A 15,968-nucleotide genomic window follows, 5' to 3' on the forward strand; every position below is an offset into this window, starting at 1 on the left:
GGGAGGGGACGCTGGCCGGAGCCCGGGCCCGGCCGGCTGCTCCCCGTTGTCGCCTGGCCGCCCTTCGCTGGCGTGGCCGGCCAGGCAGAATTGCGGGGCGGCGGGGTGGGCTGGTCCGGGGGAGGACCCGACGGCTGGTTTGCAGCCGGGAGCTTGGTGACCTGCACTCCGGGACGCGGCGTCCTGCGTCGCTGCTGGGGCAGAGCCGGGAGAGCCAGCACACTTTGCGGGGCTGGTGCAGAGGAGGTAGGCAGAGGCCCTCTTTATTACTGTTTCTACTTCCCTCAAGCCGAGTAAAGCTGCAGGTCTTGCGCCGGGGCAGGGTGGGCTTAGCGAAGGTGAATTTCCTAAGGAAATCTTGGAGGCTGAGAGTGTGTGTGTGTGTGTGTGTGTGAGTGTGTGCTTAGCGAAGGTGAATTTCCTAAGGAAATCTTGGAGGCTGAGAGTGTGTGTGTGTGTGTGTGAGTGTGTGTGAGCGAGCTTGGAGCCCCCGCGCCTCGTCTGGGCTCTAATCTCAAAAACTTTTTTTATCTGGGCTGAAACTTACTGAAACCACTTCCTGTTTTTTCTTTTTTCTTTTTCTTTTTCTTTAAGCATATACACACATAGAGACTCTTACGCTTGGTTTTTAGAGACTCTAAGTATTAGTGTGGGTCTGACTCTCCCGCAGGGTTGTGGCTGTGCAGCTTAAGTGGAAAAAGTTATGTGTAAAGAGATTACAGGAGGGGAAGGTGGTTGTGGGGGCCCAGGAGAGAAGAGGCGTCAGAATCAAGTCTTTGGCTGGTTAGAGGGAAGTTCGCGTCTCTGCAAAGATGCCTAATGCTCCTGTTCCCGCAGAATTTTCTTTCGGTGTCAGGCGGGCATGCTGGGCTTTGTTGCTCTTGTTAACTGGGGTTGTATATGATCTGTACAAACGTGCAATAAATTTACTCAGTTCAATTAAACTGAAGGTATTTGCTGCCTTTCTAGATCTGCAGAGGTGGGAAGTGTGTCTTTGCACCCTTTACAGTTGTTAATTCATTTCTTGCTGTTTTCATTCCTGGCTTAAAAGTGTATATAAGAATGATGCACACACCTTTTCTTTTCTGGGAATTCTACACCCAAGTTGTCACCATCTAGTGGAGGCTAGTAGAGACATGTGCATGGCAGTGAGTTCTGAGTTTTCTGGGCTTTGCATTTTTAGCTAAATTCATATTCAAGCAGAAATGAAAATTTTCAATGAGTTGGGTGGGGGGAATATGTCTGCACTTCGGTAAAGGAGGTATTTAATAAAGCAACAATAATATGGAAAAGTTCTTGAGGACTTACTGTGTACCAAGCTTTGTGCTAAGAGCTTCGCTTTCTTGATCTCATTTAATGAACAACAGACTTTTGAAGTAGATATTGTTATTGTCCCCATTTTTCCAGTTGAGACCAATGCCAGACAAGTTAAATAACTTGCCCAAGTCACAAAGGTTCACGGTGGAGCCCACACTCTGAACTAGTAGATTATACTGCTAGTTTCTAGTTTGTAAAATTAGTCCCTTTTAGTAAAATTAGTCCCTTTTAGTAAAATTGGGACTGTCAAAAGCACTACTTCTTCAGGCTATTACTCAGATCATGTGCATCCCTAACGCTTTCTCCAAGGTACACACTTCTGGTATGTTTGCATGACATTCATGTGTTCATTCTTTCATTCAATACTCTCAAGTATTTATGTGATACAGAATGTATACCAGGCACTGCGCTAGGTATTGGGCATACATTATTGAATAAGGCAGAACCCAACCATGCCCTCATGGAGCTCAGTCTTTAAGTCAGTTTATTTTGGCTTATATTGTTAGCTTTCACTAGTGGTATTTGCTGTTTAAGGAACTTCTGCCCAATGAGTTAAACAGAAGACGGTATCAATATGAGTCCTGACACATAGGATTTCCTGTCTACAGAGTGACTTTTTGAGTACTGTAGTAGAAATGGCATGTGAAACAAATCCTCACCTACAATTAGATGGGAACAGGTTCCTGGGTGCTCAGTGTTTAAACCCTGAGAGCAAACCTGTTAAATGACATAGTTTGAGTTATTTACTGAGGCCTTCCTTCTCAAAGTCCAGAATTTGAGCAGATAGAAGAAGAAAGGTAGAGGTGTTCCAGATGTAGGCTGGCAGAAGAGACAACAGCACTTTGGTTTCCTGGATGATCTCTTTGGTGTGGTGGTTGAACTTGGTGCTCTTATGTAATGGAGCATTCTCCTGGCAGGGGATTTCCTCCTTTGCTGTTGCTAGGGCAGCAATTCCTACAGCAACCCTCTACTTACACACAGGCATACGTGCATGCACATGGCTTTTTTAAAGTATGAACTAATTTCAAGTTTATTGCTACTAAGCATTGTTTACTCCCTCCATGCTTGTTCACCCCTCCCCACCATAAAAAAAACTTACCTTTTATTTCAAATCTTTACTTGTACTCTTTTTCTATATCCTTAGCTCTTCTGACAACCTGGTTACTACTAGTATCATCCACGGTCTTGGGAAAATACAGTATCTTTAAAAAAAAAAATGAGTGAGACATATAATCTTCCTCATTTTGAAACCAAAACAAGTGAACTGGAGAAAATATAGCAGAACTGCTTGTTGGCAGAGGGGGAAAGCCAGAGAGCACATATGCTTGTCTTTCCCCTCTAGTTCCCCATCTATCAAGGGGCAATTCATGAGAGGCAGTGGCGGGGCTGTGGTGCCCACTTGCAGGCCTGAATGTCAGCAGATCCACTGGGTCTGGTTGTGTAATTGCCATACATGAAGGATTTTACTGAGCTCCTGAACTGATATGTGATCTCCTAGTTGAAGCTGACAAGCAGAATTCATTTTCCCTCTTCTGTATGCCTGGGCACTAGGAAAGTCTTGTTTAGGGGGCATTCCCTCTAAGTAGCAGGAGAAAGATGAGAAGGAAGAAATAGAGAAAAGAGCCCTGTGTCTGTGTTTTTTTTTTTTTTTTTTTCCTTTTCGACCTTTGAAAGCAAACATTGCTCTGTTGCAGATTTGAGTGTTGAGGATTAGGAGGGACATTTGGGTTAAGGGTAAGGTATATACGATGTGCATAGAACCCTGGTTCCTCTTCTGGATGGCTTCAGTCTGGGGGTCATGTACATATCTCACCACAGTGAAATTTCATTTAGTGGAATGATTTTTTAAAATTTAATGTTCCTAAATTATGTTGCCACATTGCAGGAAACTTAGAAATTAGAGAGCAGTGAGAAATATTTTCTGTAATGTGGGAGGGTTATTTCCATGTTATTGGGCGTTGAAGGATACAGCTTGGGGTTGTAGCTGGAGGCTTTGTTAATGGGTATTAGAAGCTTTTAACATCTGTGGATCTGAGACCCAGGAAGCAATCAGGTGAGCCTTGGGTGATTGCCCTTGAGTGTCAAGATCCCTTCATTCCAAACCTGGCTGGGATTCAAGGAACAGCAGATCATCTTGGGATGATTGTTAGTTCATGAGTATCTCTGTGTAAAACGTTTTATGTGAAAAAGTAGATGTTCTGGGGAAAGAGGTAGGTACCTCTTACAAGGCTTGGATTTTAGCGGCAGAGTCTCAGATACTTGAGTGTTCTTCCTTCTTGTGTTCACTTGTGTCCATGACGGTGCCCTTTTTCTTCCCTTTTAGTTTTTTGGCCTAAAAACCAGCAGTGTTCCTCCATTTGCTCTCTCAACCCCTGGTTCTTACCTGAGTGTGGAAGTCTCCACTCTGATGGTTGACCTCGTGGTGCTGAGTTGGGTCACATCAGCCGTGAAGGGCCAACTGTGCTACTGTCAGGGCTGGGGGACAGTTGAGTCTGTGAAGGTACTGGGTATAGCAACAGCAGGAAGTGCAGCAACTGCAGTGAGAACTGAAATGGGTTTCTCAGACTCTGGTGTTGCTTGATGTACTCTCCCTTCCTGGCTCTTACATCTAAAAAAAGGGAAAATAGCCACCCTTGAAACATCTGAAGGCTACATGCCAAGAATTCATGCAGTACTCCTGAAACAGGATATTACTGAAGCATTTTTTTCTCAAGCAGAAACAGATATAGTTCCCTGTTATTGTCCCCAGTGTTAGTGGATCCTTAAAATTACCTGATAGTAGTGTGCCCTTAAATGTACTCCCCCTCCCACACACATACACAAGTGGTTTTTTCTGTTTGTTTTTGGCAGAGCCCCATTGCTTGATTTTGGGGAAGTTAGCCTGGGATTCCTGATGACAGTATTAAGTTCTTAGTGGGTTTGCATATGGCAGAGGTAATGAGTGACAATTCTTTATTACTCAGAAGAGGATCTTCTGTGGTGGAAAATTAAACGATTCAGGATTCTTTTCTCCTGCAGTTGGAGATTGGAAACGAAACCTCAGAGAAGAGACAAGAATAGGGACTCTTACCCAGCCTCCCCTTTCTTACCATTGTTTCTAAACGAGGGACAGTGTCTAATCTTTCCAAATCCAGTTTATGACCAGCAGTGACTTGCATTCACCCACAGAAGTTTAAAATCAGAGCATGGAATTGCTCCTTATGTAGACTGTCCTTGCTGAAATTTTCTTTGGCTAGACTAGGCTTTGGCTTCTGACAAAGCCTGTAAAATGAAACTGACTTCTGGGAATGGGATAGGAGTCTGTTTATCCAACTCTTCCTTCTTTGGGTTGCTCTCAGTTGATCTCAATAAACTAAATGGGTAGAAGTTTGAAAAAGAGAGAGGGAGCAAGGTGGTTTTCCTTATTTTGCATTTTATGTATGTATGTATGTATGTATGTATGTATGTATGTATGTATGTATGTATGTATGTATTTAGGGCTGCTGGCCAATATGGGGATCTGAACCTTTGATCTTGGTGTTACCAGCACCAGGCTCTAACTGACTGTGCTAGCTGGCCAGCCCCTGCATTTTAAATTGTAGTAGTCTGTGCAAACCATTTGAGGAAAGACTGAGGGGGATTTCTTTTTTTTTCTTAAATTGTAGATACCCTGGGATAAGATTACAGAAAGCCTGGAACACAGAAGGGAAAAATCACCATGATTCTACCACCCGAACACAAACATCCTTTTCTATGTATTGTTTTTTCCAGCTTCTTTTGGTAATCCCTGTACATACAGTTTTGTATTCTTTTTTTCACTTAGCATTATACCATAAACATTTTCCTGTGATGACATATACCCTTTATAATTTTTTTTTTTTTTTTAAAGTAAGGGGATCTTAACCCTTGACTTGGTGTTGTCAGCACCACGCTCACCCAGTGAGCAAACCGGCCATCCCTATATAGGATCCGAACCCATGGCCTTGGTGTTGTCATATAGGATCCGAACCCATGGCCTTGGTGTTGTCATATAGGATCCGAACCCATGGCCTTGGTGTTGTCAGCACCGCACTCTCCCGAGTGAGCCACGGGGCTGGCCCTACCCTTTATAATTTTTATTGCTATTTTTTTATCTTTTTTTTTTTTTGGTGGCTGGCTGGTATAGGGATTGAACTCTGGACCTTGGTTCTTTATAATTAGTTTTAATGGCTTTATAATGTTGTGTAAAATAGATGAGCTGTGATTTAAATGTCTTCCCTTATATATCTAGATTATTTCTAAGTTTGCTGAAGATTTTGGTGGGGGGTAGCATTTTATTTTGTCTTACTATTTTTAAAAAAAGAATCAGCTTTGTAGAGACATAATTTACATATCATAAAATTCACCCATTTAAAATGTGCAATTCAGTGGTTTTTAGTATATTTACAGAGTTGTACAATCATCACCATAATCTAATTTTAGAACATTTTCATCACTCCAAAAAGAAACCCGTTAGCCCCTAACTCCCTCTTTCACTATAGTCCCCTACCCCTAGGTTGCCACTTATCTACTTTCTTTTTCTATAGGTTTGCCTGTTTGGACATTTCATATAAAATGAGTCATATGATATGTGGTCTTTAGTAACTGGCTTCTTTCACTTAGTGTAATTTTTTGAGGTTTATTCATTTTATAGCATGTATCAGTATTTCATTACATTTTATTGCTGAATAATATTCCATTGTACCCATCTACTGCATTTTGTTTATCCATAAGCTGATGGATATTTGGGTTGTTTCCATTTTTTGGTTATTATGAAAAATGTTGCTAAGACAAATATTTTTGTGGACTTATACTTTATGTTTTCATTTCTCAGGGAGACATTTTAAAAGCTGTAATCATATTTCTACTTTGAAGTTGACATTTTGTATACAGTTTGAGGAAGAACAGTGTTACAGCAAAATCTCTTGGTCCCACAGTGTAGAGGATATTGACCTGAATCAAGAAAAGATGCTACCAAAAAAAAGCTGGGTTTATGAATTTTGAACTCTACAGAAGCAATGTTTCCAATAGTTTGGTGCAGAACTTTTAAACATTGGTGGAAGTTGACAGACACAATAGTTCCTAAATTCAGTGTTCAGGTACTGCTGCTTTAAAAAAAGAGGATTTCCGGGCCGGCCTGTGGCTCACTCAGGAGAGTGTGGTGCTGATCACAACAAGGCCAAGTGTTCGGATCCCATATAGGGATGGCCGGTTGCTCACCGGCTGAGCATGGTGCTGACAACACCAAGTCAAGGGTTAAGATCCCCTTACTGGTCATCTTTAAAAAAAAAAAAGAGGATTTCCAAAGTGAAGCTTCAGTTCTAAATCACATCATTGTGTTTTATAGAGAGAACTTTACCGTGAACCCCACAGAGCCTTTCTTATCAAGTGTAATTTGTAGTTCTCAGCAGCTTTTCTTTCCCTTGTGAAAAATTCCATGCTAGCGTACTGTCTCTGCACCTGCTCGGAGGCTTCTGCTGGGCTGGGAGTGGAATGCTTACTGAATAGAGAGCAACCAGCAAGGTAGGGAGGACGGGGGAGGGGCTTTGAGTGTGGTGGAAATGTAGGTCTGACAAAGAATGCTCCTTACAACAGCTCTCACAGGGCTCTTACAGGTGGACCTTGGTTACACCCAAGGTTAAAAATACAGATCATGCCACACACAAAAAGGAGCAGATGGTGCTGCTGGGAGTGTCATTTCCTCTACAGGATTTATCCCTGGGTGGTTTTACATAATGCCAGCCATAGTAACAAAATAATGCAACTGCATGTCTCCTTTCGCCCTTGCCCTAATTGGAACTACAGCATTTGTGATCAATAGCTGGTCTTGCTTTTCCCTGCTCCTAGATCCCTACTAAAAGTTCTTGAAGGTATGCATGTGCAGGCCATCTAATTGTTTTATCACAGGATCCAGATGATTTCACCCCAGAGAAACGTGGGATAGGGCACATGCCCGTTGTCCAACAAGACAGGTAAAAACTGGAAACTTGGAATTATCTTTTCTGGGATCTTGTATCTGGAGCCAAGCCTGAGGATTAGTTCTTAGAGGAAGTTCCCTACTCTATGTTTGCTGTGTGTGTGTAAGTAGATGTGGTGAATGCAGCTATAACTTCCCTGGCAAAATCCATTACCCAAAATTTTGGGATTTGGAGGCCCTACCTGTTAATGCACATTCTGTTCCCAAATCCTAGGAGTTTCCTAGAATCTCCTGATTCCTAATCTAGTGCTTTTTCTACCTCATTGTGATCACCTCCTTGTTTCTCATCCTCCTCTGGGCCCATCCCAGGAAAGGGGATTGGGAGCCCAGCAGGGGGTGTGGTTCACATTGTTCTGAATAAACTCATGTCCCTTCTGTGATTGTAGTTTTGAGTCTAATAGTGAGATTACAAAGGGGAATGAGTCTTTAAGTCCAGTTCTTCTGAGGAAGAACTATTCTTAAAATGGGTGCAGTTGTGCTTAGGCTGGGCCTGCTTAGCTATTTTGTCTCTGTGCTGTGCTTCTTTGCCATTCAAAAATGCCACCTGAGGGCCTGCCCGTGGCTCACTGGGGAGAGTGCGGTGCTGATAACACCAAGGCCACGGGTTCAGATCCCTATGTAGGGATGGCCGGTTAGCTCACTTCAGAGATCCTGGTGCTGACAACACCAAGTCAAGGGTTAAGATCCCCTTGCTGGTCATCTTTATTAAAAAAAAAAAAAAAGCCTCCTGACCCGAGGCAAGTAGGATGTGTTTTCTGTCATTTTTTCCTTTGGCCTCCCCCTTGCCTAGGTAGGAGAGTGGCAGGTGCTGTTAGCATCCTAGATATAGTAGGATTGCTTGAAGATTGGAACATGCTGTATGGGAGAGCTGATTCCACCCCTGCACCACCCTATAAGCAGACCAAAACCCTTCACAGCCATGGTTCTGACTTCCTCAGGCTTATTTTATCAATCAGACACCCACCCAAATGCAGTGTGAATGCACATCTCTAGGCGTATATCTCTAATCAGGAAGGAAACAGGTCATCATGTGCGTTAGCTTTCCCCATCCTGGAAAGCCAATGAGCAGAGTTTTGGGTTTAGTGGCTGCTGCTGTTTCAGTTGACTTGCTCAAGATACTTGTAGAGAATTAACAAATGGTATGTTGGCTAGTCCACACCTTTATTAATTCTTGATTTCCCACCCCCCTCCAGGTAGAAACTCTGCCATGGGCAGGCCATCTACCTCCTTGTTTCAGTCCTGTGGGGATTTTGCTTGTCACACAGCAGGTTAGCAAGAAAAACGGGCTCTGGGTTTCATAAGAGTTTATTGGTTCATCTTTTTTTCTCTTTACACACACCCTCAAGTCATGATAATTTGTGAACTGATTATCTGGTTGGACTATGACATCAGTCTGGTGGGAGGCACATATGTATATGGTTGCTGCAGAAACCAAAAGGAAGGAAGTCTCATCATTTGTTTGGCACATATTTAGTGAATGCTTGTGCTAGGCACTAGGTATACAGTTGTGAACAAAGAATAAAATGGACACAATACTTGCCTGCTGGAGGAATACCCGTGAGTTTTTAAATTTGGGAGTAGTATTGGAGGAATCTGGTGTGTACAGTAGACTTTCAGCTTTACTGCTCTGGCTTTGTTGGTGACTTCTGCACTCCAAGCCAGCAGTCACCCTGGAGGGGAGGAGGACTTGAAAAGTATCCTTGGAGAGCCCTGGCTTCCCTAGCGAGAAGTCAGATGCCAATCTCTGCAGAGTGAGCTAGGTCTAGAAGTTTGGTCCATTCGAGGAGGACTTGAAAAGTATCCTTGGAGAGCCCTGGCTTCCCTAGCGAGAAGTCAGATGCCAGTCTCTGCAGAGTGAGCTAGGTCTAGAAGTTTGGTCCATTGCGAGGATTTCTGTTTTCTGGCTTTACTTAACCGGTTTTTAATCTGAGGATGTTTTTGGACTCTGAAATATGCTTTTTTTAATGGAGAGAAAAGCAGGTGTAGGTTCATCAGTGAGGAATTGGGAGAAGGGAATAGACAGGACCAATGGTATGAATTCCTTAGGGAATCTCTTTTTCTTTTCCCATCTCCCCTAAACCTCAGTTTTAGATAGAAATATTGATTTGTGAGATCTCTTTTTCTGCTATATCTGTGGCTTTATAACCTGCTGGAGGCACTGAAGGACCTAGGCTCCCAATAAACCTAGGTCCCCATATATTTTACGTTGGTGGGTAACCATCTGTGTAGGCCTAGGTTCCAGGATGACATTGGAAGTTCCCTGAGGTCAGTGACTGTCTCATCCATTTCTTTGTATCCACTCCCGGATTAATCAGTTGATTTATAAGTGATTGACCAGATGTAGAGGATTAAAATAAAAAGTGTTGGGGGGCAAGGTGACTTTTAGGCCATGAGCCTTGATGACAAAGGATGAAAGAGTGGTGTGTTACTGATGAAATTCTAAAAATGGATACATTTAGAGGGAGGCCTGTTTTGAGTGAAACAAATATAAACAAGGTGGAAAATCTGTTAACATTCACCAAGTTCACCCAGACTGGTGGCAGGAAAAGAAGAAAGCTCAGGAACCATGGTGGTGGGAGGTGAAAGAAAGAAGGGGCTATTGGAGATTGTCCAAAATATTTTAGCAAGGCCAGTGGAAAGCAAACTACAGGGCCCCTTAAGTATTATGGTTGAAGAGCAGAGTCATCCATGCTACTTTTCAGGTGCAAATCTTAGTTTCTAGGATTCTGTTGTACTTTTAAAAGCCTCAGGAGGCATCAGTCACACCCTAAAACCAACTTACACATTTGCCTCTTAGTTTGGAGAGGTAAATTTTTAGCATCCAGTGCAAATCGGATTTCAGGCAAGGAAGTAGTTAAAATAGGATGATTTGTTTCTCTTTGTTCTCCAGAATTGAGCTTTTTGCGGGGTGGGGGGTGTCAGTTATATTGCTTCTGGAATTATATTTTATAGTTGTGTGGGTCATTTCATTTGAAGGTCTGTGCATGCTTATTTAAAAGCACAGTTTGGGGGCCGGCCCGGTGGCGCACTGGAGAGTGCACTGCTTGGGAGTGTGGCAGCGCTCCCGCCGAGGGTTCGGATCCCATGTGGAGACCGGTTCCCGCTCACTGGCTGAGCGTGGTGCAGGCGCAACACCGAGGGTTGCGATCCTGTTGCCGGTCAGTAAAAAAAGAAAAAAGGGAAAAAAAAAAAAAAAAAGCACAGTTTGGGGCTGGCTGGTTAGCTCAGCTGGTTAGAGTGCAGTCTTACAAACCAAGGTCATAGGTTCGGATCCCCACACTGGCCAGCCGCCAAAAAACAAACAAAAAAAAGCACATCTTGGAAAGAAGGGCTGCGCTTTGCAAATGTTGATGTGCTTTTCTTGGGATATATGTGGACAACAGTAGAATAAACAGATTTCAGAGCCTTTGGTGTCGGTATAACTTTCTGTGAATAGTGAAGATATAGTAGTAGGGTGACATTAAGGGAACAAGGTGGAGTATTTTTCAAGCATTGCATTTGAACTGATCTATTAATTGAACAAGTATTTATTGATTGCCCTTGCCCATATAATTATCTCCCCACAGGGATTCTTTGTAGCACACAGTTTAACAGTTAATTATGCATTTTTCGAATTGTTCTCCAGTGTTTTTCTCCTTATAGATTTCAAACTCCTTGGGGATGGTTTGAGTTTCCTCTGTGTATGCTATGCAGGTTGGACATCCATATTAATAGCAATAATCATTTTACAAAGTGCTTTCACCTAAGACATTTTGTATAATACTGTGAGGAAGATTTTTGTCCCATTTTACAAATGGGAAAGACAAGGCCTTTGGTAACCTGTAGGGGCTTAGCAGCAACTATACTTGTATAATAGTGATACTGAGTCCGCTGGGGTTCAAAGGCTAAATCAAACATTGGTGGCTTACGCTGGGAAATGGGTAACCTCTTGGGATTGCAGACTGGATGAACTTCAACTTGCTGAGAAAGAGCAATATAGTAGCAAGAGTTCTCTTTCCGTTTCCCCACCTCCTCAGCACAGGTACCCTCAAGGCCAGGATGTCAGTAGGTTTTTGTGTACTGATGGGATGAAAATGTGAACGTGTACATAATTGGAAAGGGCAGTCTTCATTTTCTAAATAAGGAAAAAGCGTTCCCATATGGTACGAAGGGCTTTTATTTTTATTTTTTGGAGGAGGTGGGAGGCCACAGGGACAAAACTCTGGTTTCTAGAAATCCACGCGGTTGACAGTTAGAGGGTCCGGGTGGGAGTAAGCCAGAGCAGAAATTCTGAGTTCCTTGGGGTCCAAGGACTCTATGATGGAGATTTTGAGCAGCTCTGCAAGCTTACCTGTATCAGTTGTTGGAATCTTTGTTTTATTGTCCTTCTGTAGGTGTGTTCTGACTTTAGGCAGCAGTGGAGGGTCCAGGGCGCCCCGAGGTGCCCCCCACGCTGTTTCCAAAGGGGAACTGTCTTCACTTCAGAACTTAGGAGGGCTCCTGAAGGAGCTTCCTTTCTTTTGCTGCTGACATGAGGAGACCAGTATCTCCTGGTGAGACTTCTCTTTCCCATAGTCCTGCCCTTGTTTTCAGAGGCCAAAGATGAGCCTGTGTGGGCAGTGAGGAAGTTGGAGGTGAAGGTCCCGTCTTATCCATGGCGGCTTAGGTTTGAAGGATACGAAGCAGTGCTGATGTTCTTGGGGCAGGGATGTGCTTGGACAGCCCTCTGTTTTTCCCATTTAGTTGGGAGAGGAGAGGAGTAAGTCTGGCTGTGGGCCAGGCACAGTTTCCCTTTTCCTATGATGAGTGGAAGTGGACAGTTGTTTTAAGAAGTGGGTACTTAGTGGGAGGCAGTGGAGGGTAGTGGGCTTTGGAATCAGAGGGACCCTTCTTTCTGTATTAGCTCTGCCATCTACCAGCTGTAAGACCTTGAGCAAATTTAACCTCTTTGACACTCAGTTTTATCATAAAGTGAAAATGATGTTAACGTTACCTATCCCCAGATGGGTAGCTACCAAAATATTAATGATTACCTGGGGTGGGTAGTTCTGGGTGATGAAGGGTAAAGGGAACTATAACTTCTTAAACTTCCTTTTTGTGTCATTTGAATTTTTCACTATTGGCATATATAACTTGAATAACTTATTAAAATTATATTTAAAAGTATCCCCTCATGGAATTGTTATGAAAATCAAATGAAATGGGGTATTTAAAATAGTAGGTACAGTGTCTGACAACTAACAGATGTTCAAATGGCAGTTTGGGGAAGAAGTGCTATTTTTTTTTTTTTCCTTTTTGTCTTTTTTCGTGACCGGCAACGGATCGCGACCGGCAACGGATCGCAACCCTCAGTGTCGCGCCCGTACCGGGCCGGGACCGGCAACGGGATCGCAACCCTCGGTGTTGCACCCGCACCTCGCTCAGCCAGTGAGCGGCCAGTCTGTATGTGGGATCCGAACCCTCGGCGGGAGCGCCACCGCGCTTCCCAAGCGGTGCACTGTAGCAGTGCGCCACCGGGCCGGCCCGAAGAAGTGCTATTAATTAGTAGCCTACCCTTGCTTTTGTAGTGTTAGATTTTCTATCTGGCTGTGTGGCTTTGAGAAACTCTCTTAGTTTTGTTAAGCCCCATCTTCCTCAAGTGTAAATTGGGGTCAACAGTAGTATCTACTACTACATGTGGAGTTTTGAGGATTAAATGAGATGAGACACATAAAGCCGGTAACTTGATATGTGGCACATAGTAAGTGCTCAGTAAATACTAGCTGTTACCAGCTGTTAACCTCATGATTATGCTTGAAAAGAGATGGGGGTTGTACCCACTTTAAGTTATAGAAAGTGAGGCACACACAGAGTAATTAGGTGATTTGTCTAGGTAAGATGTTGGGTTAGCAACAGAAATGGGACTGATGCCTGTATGGTCTCCCTCGTATTTCAGCACTTGCCCTGTCAGAGTGGGTGGCAGCAAACCTCAGAGGTCTTACAAGTGTGCAGAAAGGAAGCACTGGCCAGGGCTGTGAATGTGTAGCCCAGCAGAGCCAGCCAGTGTGGACCAAGGAGTTAGCAAGGATCAGTCTGTTTGGCAGGGCTGAGTGAGGGGGAGAGGCTGGCTTAGGACCACTTTCCCTCTTTGCAGAGCAGATGGACCACATCCAGAAGGACTGAGGGGAGGGGCCTGTTCCTCTCCTTTTTCTTCCACATCCTCCTGGTGTTGGTAGCTGGCAGACTCCTGACCACTGCCCTTGTTGTGGCTTCATTCCTCTGAATTCTGTCAGGTCCAGACACCTCAGGTCTGGCCTTCTCTGTGAAACCAGCTTCTCCAAGGGAAGGCCTCTCTCTCCACACTGTTGTGGTGCTGCACGTGACATCCTGTCTGCTCCCATAACTAACTGCCTGTTTGTGGGACTGACTGGTAGAGTGGAAGCTAGTCTTGGTGGGAAATAGGTTGGGTTGTTGAGTAATAAACTAAGGAAGCAGGGGTTTACTCTGTTTCTCTTTTTTTGGCTTCTGGCTGATATGGGGATCTGAATCCATGACCTTTGTGTTATAAGGCTGTGCTCTAACCAACTGAGCTAACTGGCCAGCCTTGGTGGGAAGTAAGTTTTGAGCTTTGCTGTGGACTCCTGTTCTGTTTTTTACATTTTGAGAGGAAAAAACCCTGAGTGATTTCTGCCCAGTACTGTTTCTGGAGAGCAAGAGATTCTCATCCCCAAACTCAGTCCTGGGGCCAGAGCTGACTAAGCCCCGGGCTTCCTTCCTTGGGTTTTTACAGTACACTTCTCACCTTGCCCTTTCAGTTCTCTCCTTATGAGACTTTTCCACATTTGCCCTGCTCCCTTCCGTTTTCACAGGGGTCACAGGCAATGCAATGTTTGCGGTGCTACCAATCTGAGTTTGCGTGATGGACTGGAAGAAGGAGTGTACATATTTATATAGATTCTTGCACTTGATAGTTTTTGTATTGTTTGCATGTGTTTCAAATATATCCTTTTCCTAATTTGCATTTAGTGGTGGCTGGCAAATCCTGTAGCCCATTTTTCTTTGGAATATTTCCTTGCTGTGGGTATTGGGTTCACATCGAATAATTCCCCATCAGGATCTGAAAAGTATGAGGGGGACTATCCATGGTGCACCCAGTTTTTCATATTTAATACCAACCAAGTCACCACACCTTTTTAGACGATCTGCTCTGACTCCTTTTCACTTGACAACAGGAGGATCCTAGGAGGATCTTAAAGACCTTGTGGAAGGGACCCTCTTACTTTTACCAAGTGGCAAAATAAGAATCTCCAGTGGAGAAGCCACCTTCCCACCCGCTTGGTGAAAGCCCCTCTACAACCCAAGTTGTTCAGGACTTTTCTTTGCTATTAAAGTTGTTTCTTTACTATTTATGTTTTTTGAAGACAGTTTTGCTTAAACTAATTCTTTAAACTAATTCTGATGAAAGGGTGATGACTGAAAGTTTTAGGGAAGGTACTTAAGGGGAGAGGCGTGGCACATTGCCTTGGAGCTGTCATCTAGGATGCCACCTTTTGAAAACCATATTGCAGGCAGTCCCTGGCCTATGTGAAGTTGTGCCTGAGCCTTACAAGAAATGGACCAGATGGTATTTCTAGTAAAACTGGCAGATGTTCTTGCTTTCAGAATTAATTAAAATTTTTTACATGGAAATATGGGATTATGGGGCTCTTCCTTTTGGGGTTTTTGTTGAATGTGGAGGTGCTGCCTTTACCTTAAAAAGACTTTCTTAGGGCCGGCCCGTGGCTCACTTGGGAGAGCGTGGTGCTGATGGCACCAAGGCCATGGATTCGGATCACTATATATGGGGATGGCTGGTTGGCTCACTTGGGAGAGTGTGGTGCTGATAGCACCAAGGCCATGGATTCGGATCACTATGTGGATGGCCGGCTGGCTCACTTGGGAGAGCGTGGTGCTGACAACACCAAGTCAAGGAAGGGTTAAGATCCCCTTACCGGTCATCTTAAAAAAAAAAAAAAAAGACTTTCTTTATCCCTTGCTTCTGGCCAGAAGTGACTCTTAACTCTATGTCTTCCCATCTCCTCTGATTACTTTCTCTCATCAAATGGGTCATTTGTGGTGGGGAGGTACAAAGTGACCGGTCTGCTCTCTAGTATAATTTGAAAGTTGCTGATGGGACCATATGCCTGTTACAGAGATACCACTGGTGACTAAGTGTTGATCATTTGAGTCACTCCTTTGGGTTAAGACATTTGGGTTTAGCAGGTATGATGCTAGAAATAGTGGCTGTATAAGACTAGCTCAGAAAAGAGAGAAGAAAAATCTCCTGGGCAGGAGACAAGGCAGGTAGTACTGAGTGGATCCCTGTGCCAGGCACTGTGCTAGGTGTTTTACCTATGTGGGCTAATGCTCACTCTATAAATTAGGAAGCCAAGATCTGAAATATTAAGTACTGTCATTTACTGTGTTGGAGCTAGAAACAAAGTTGGAGTGATTCCAAAGCCTGTGTTTTTTATCGTGACAGATAAAGTATATGTGGATTAGAAACCTGGGCAGGGGGATGAAAAGGTGAGGGAAACATAACTAATGCCTGGAGAGAGGAGGGTAGGAACAGGTGGAAGCTGCAGTGGTGGGGCGCTTGGGAGTGGATAGTCCTGTTGAAGGGTGCGGAAAGGAGAGGTTGGTTAGCAGAAACAAGGTGAAATGGAAGAGGAGAGGTTGG

The sequence above is a fragment of the Galeopterus variegatus genome, unplaced genomic scaffold, assembly GCF_000696425.1.
Source record: "Galeopterus variegatus unplaced genomic scaffold, G_variegatus-3.0.2 Scaffold3554, whole genome shotgun sequence".
NCBI classification, from domain to species: Eukaryota; Metazoa; Chordata; class Mammalia; order Dermoptera; family Cynocephalidae; genus Galeopterus; species Galeopterus variegatus.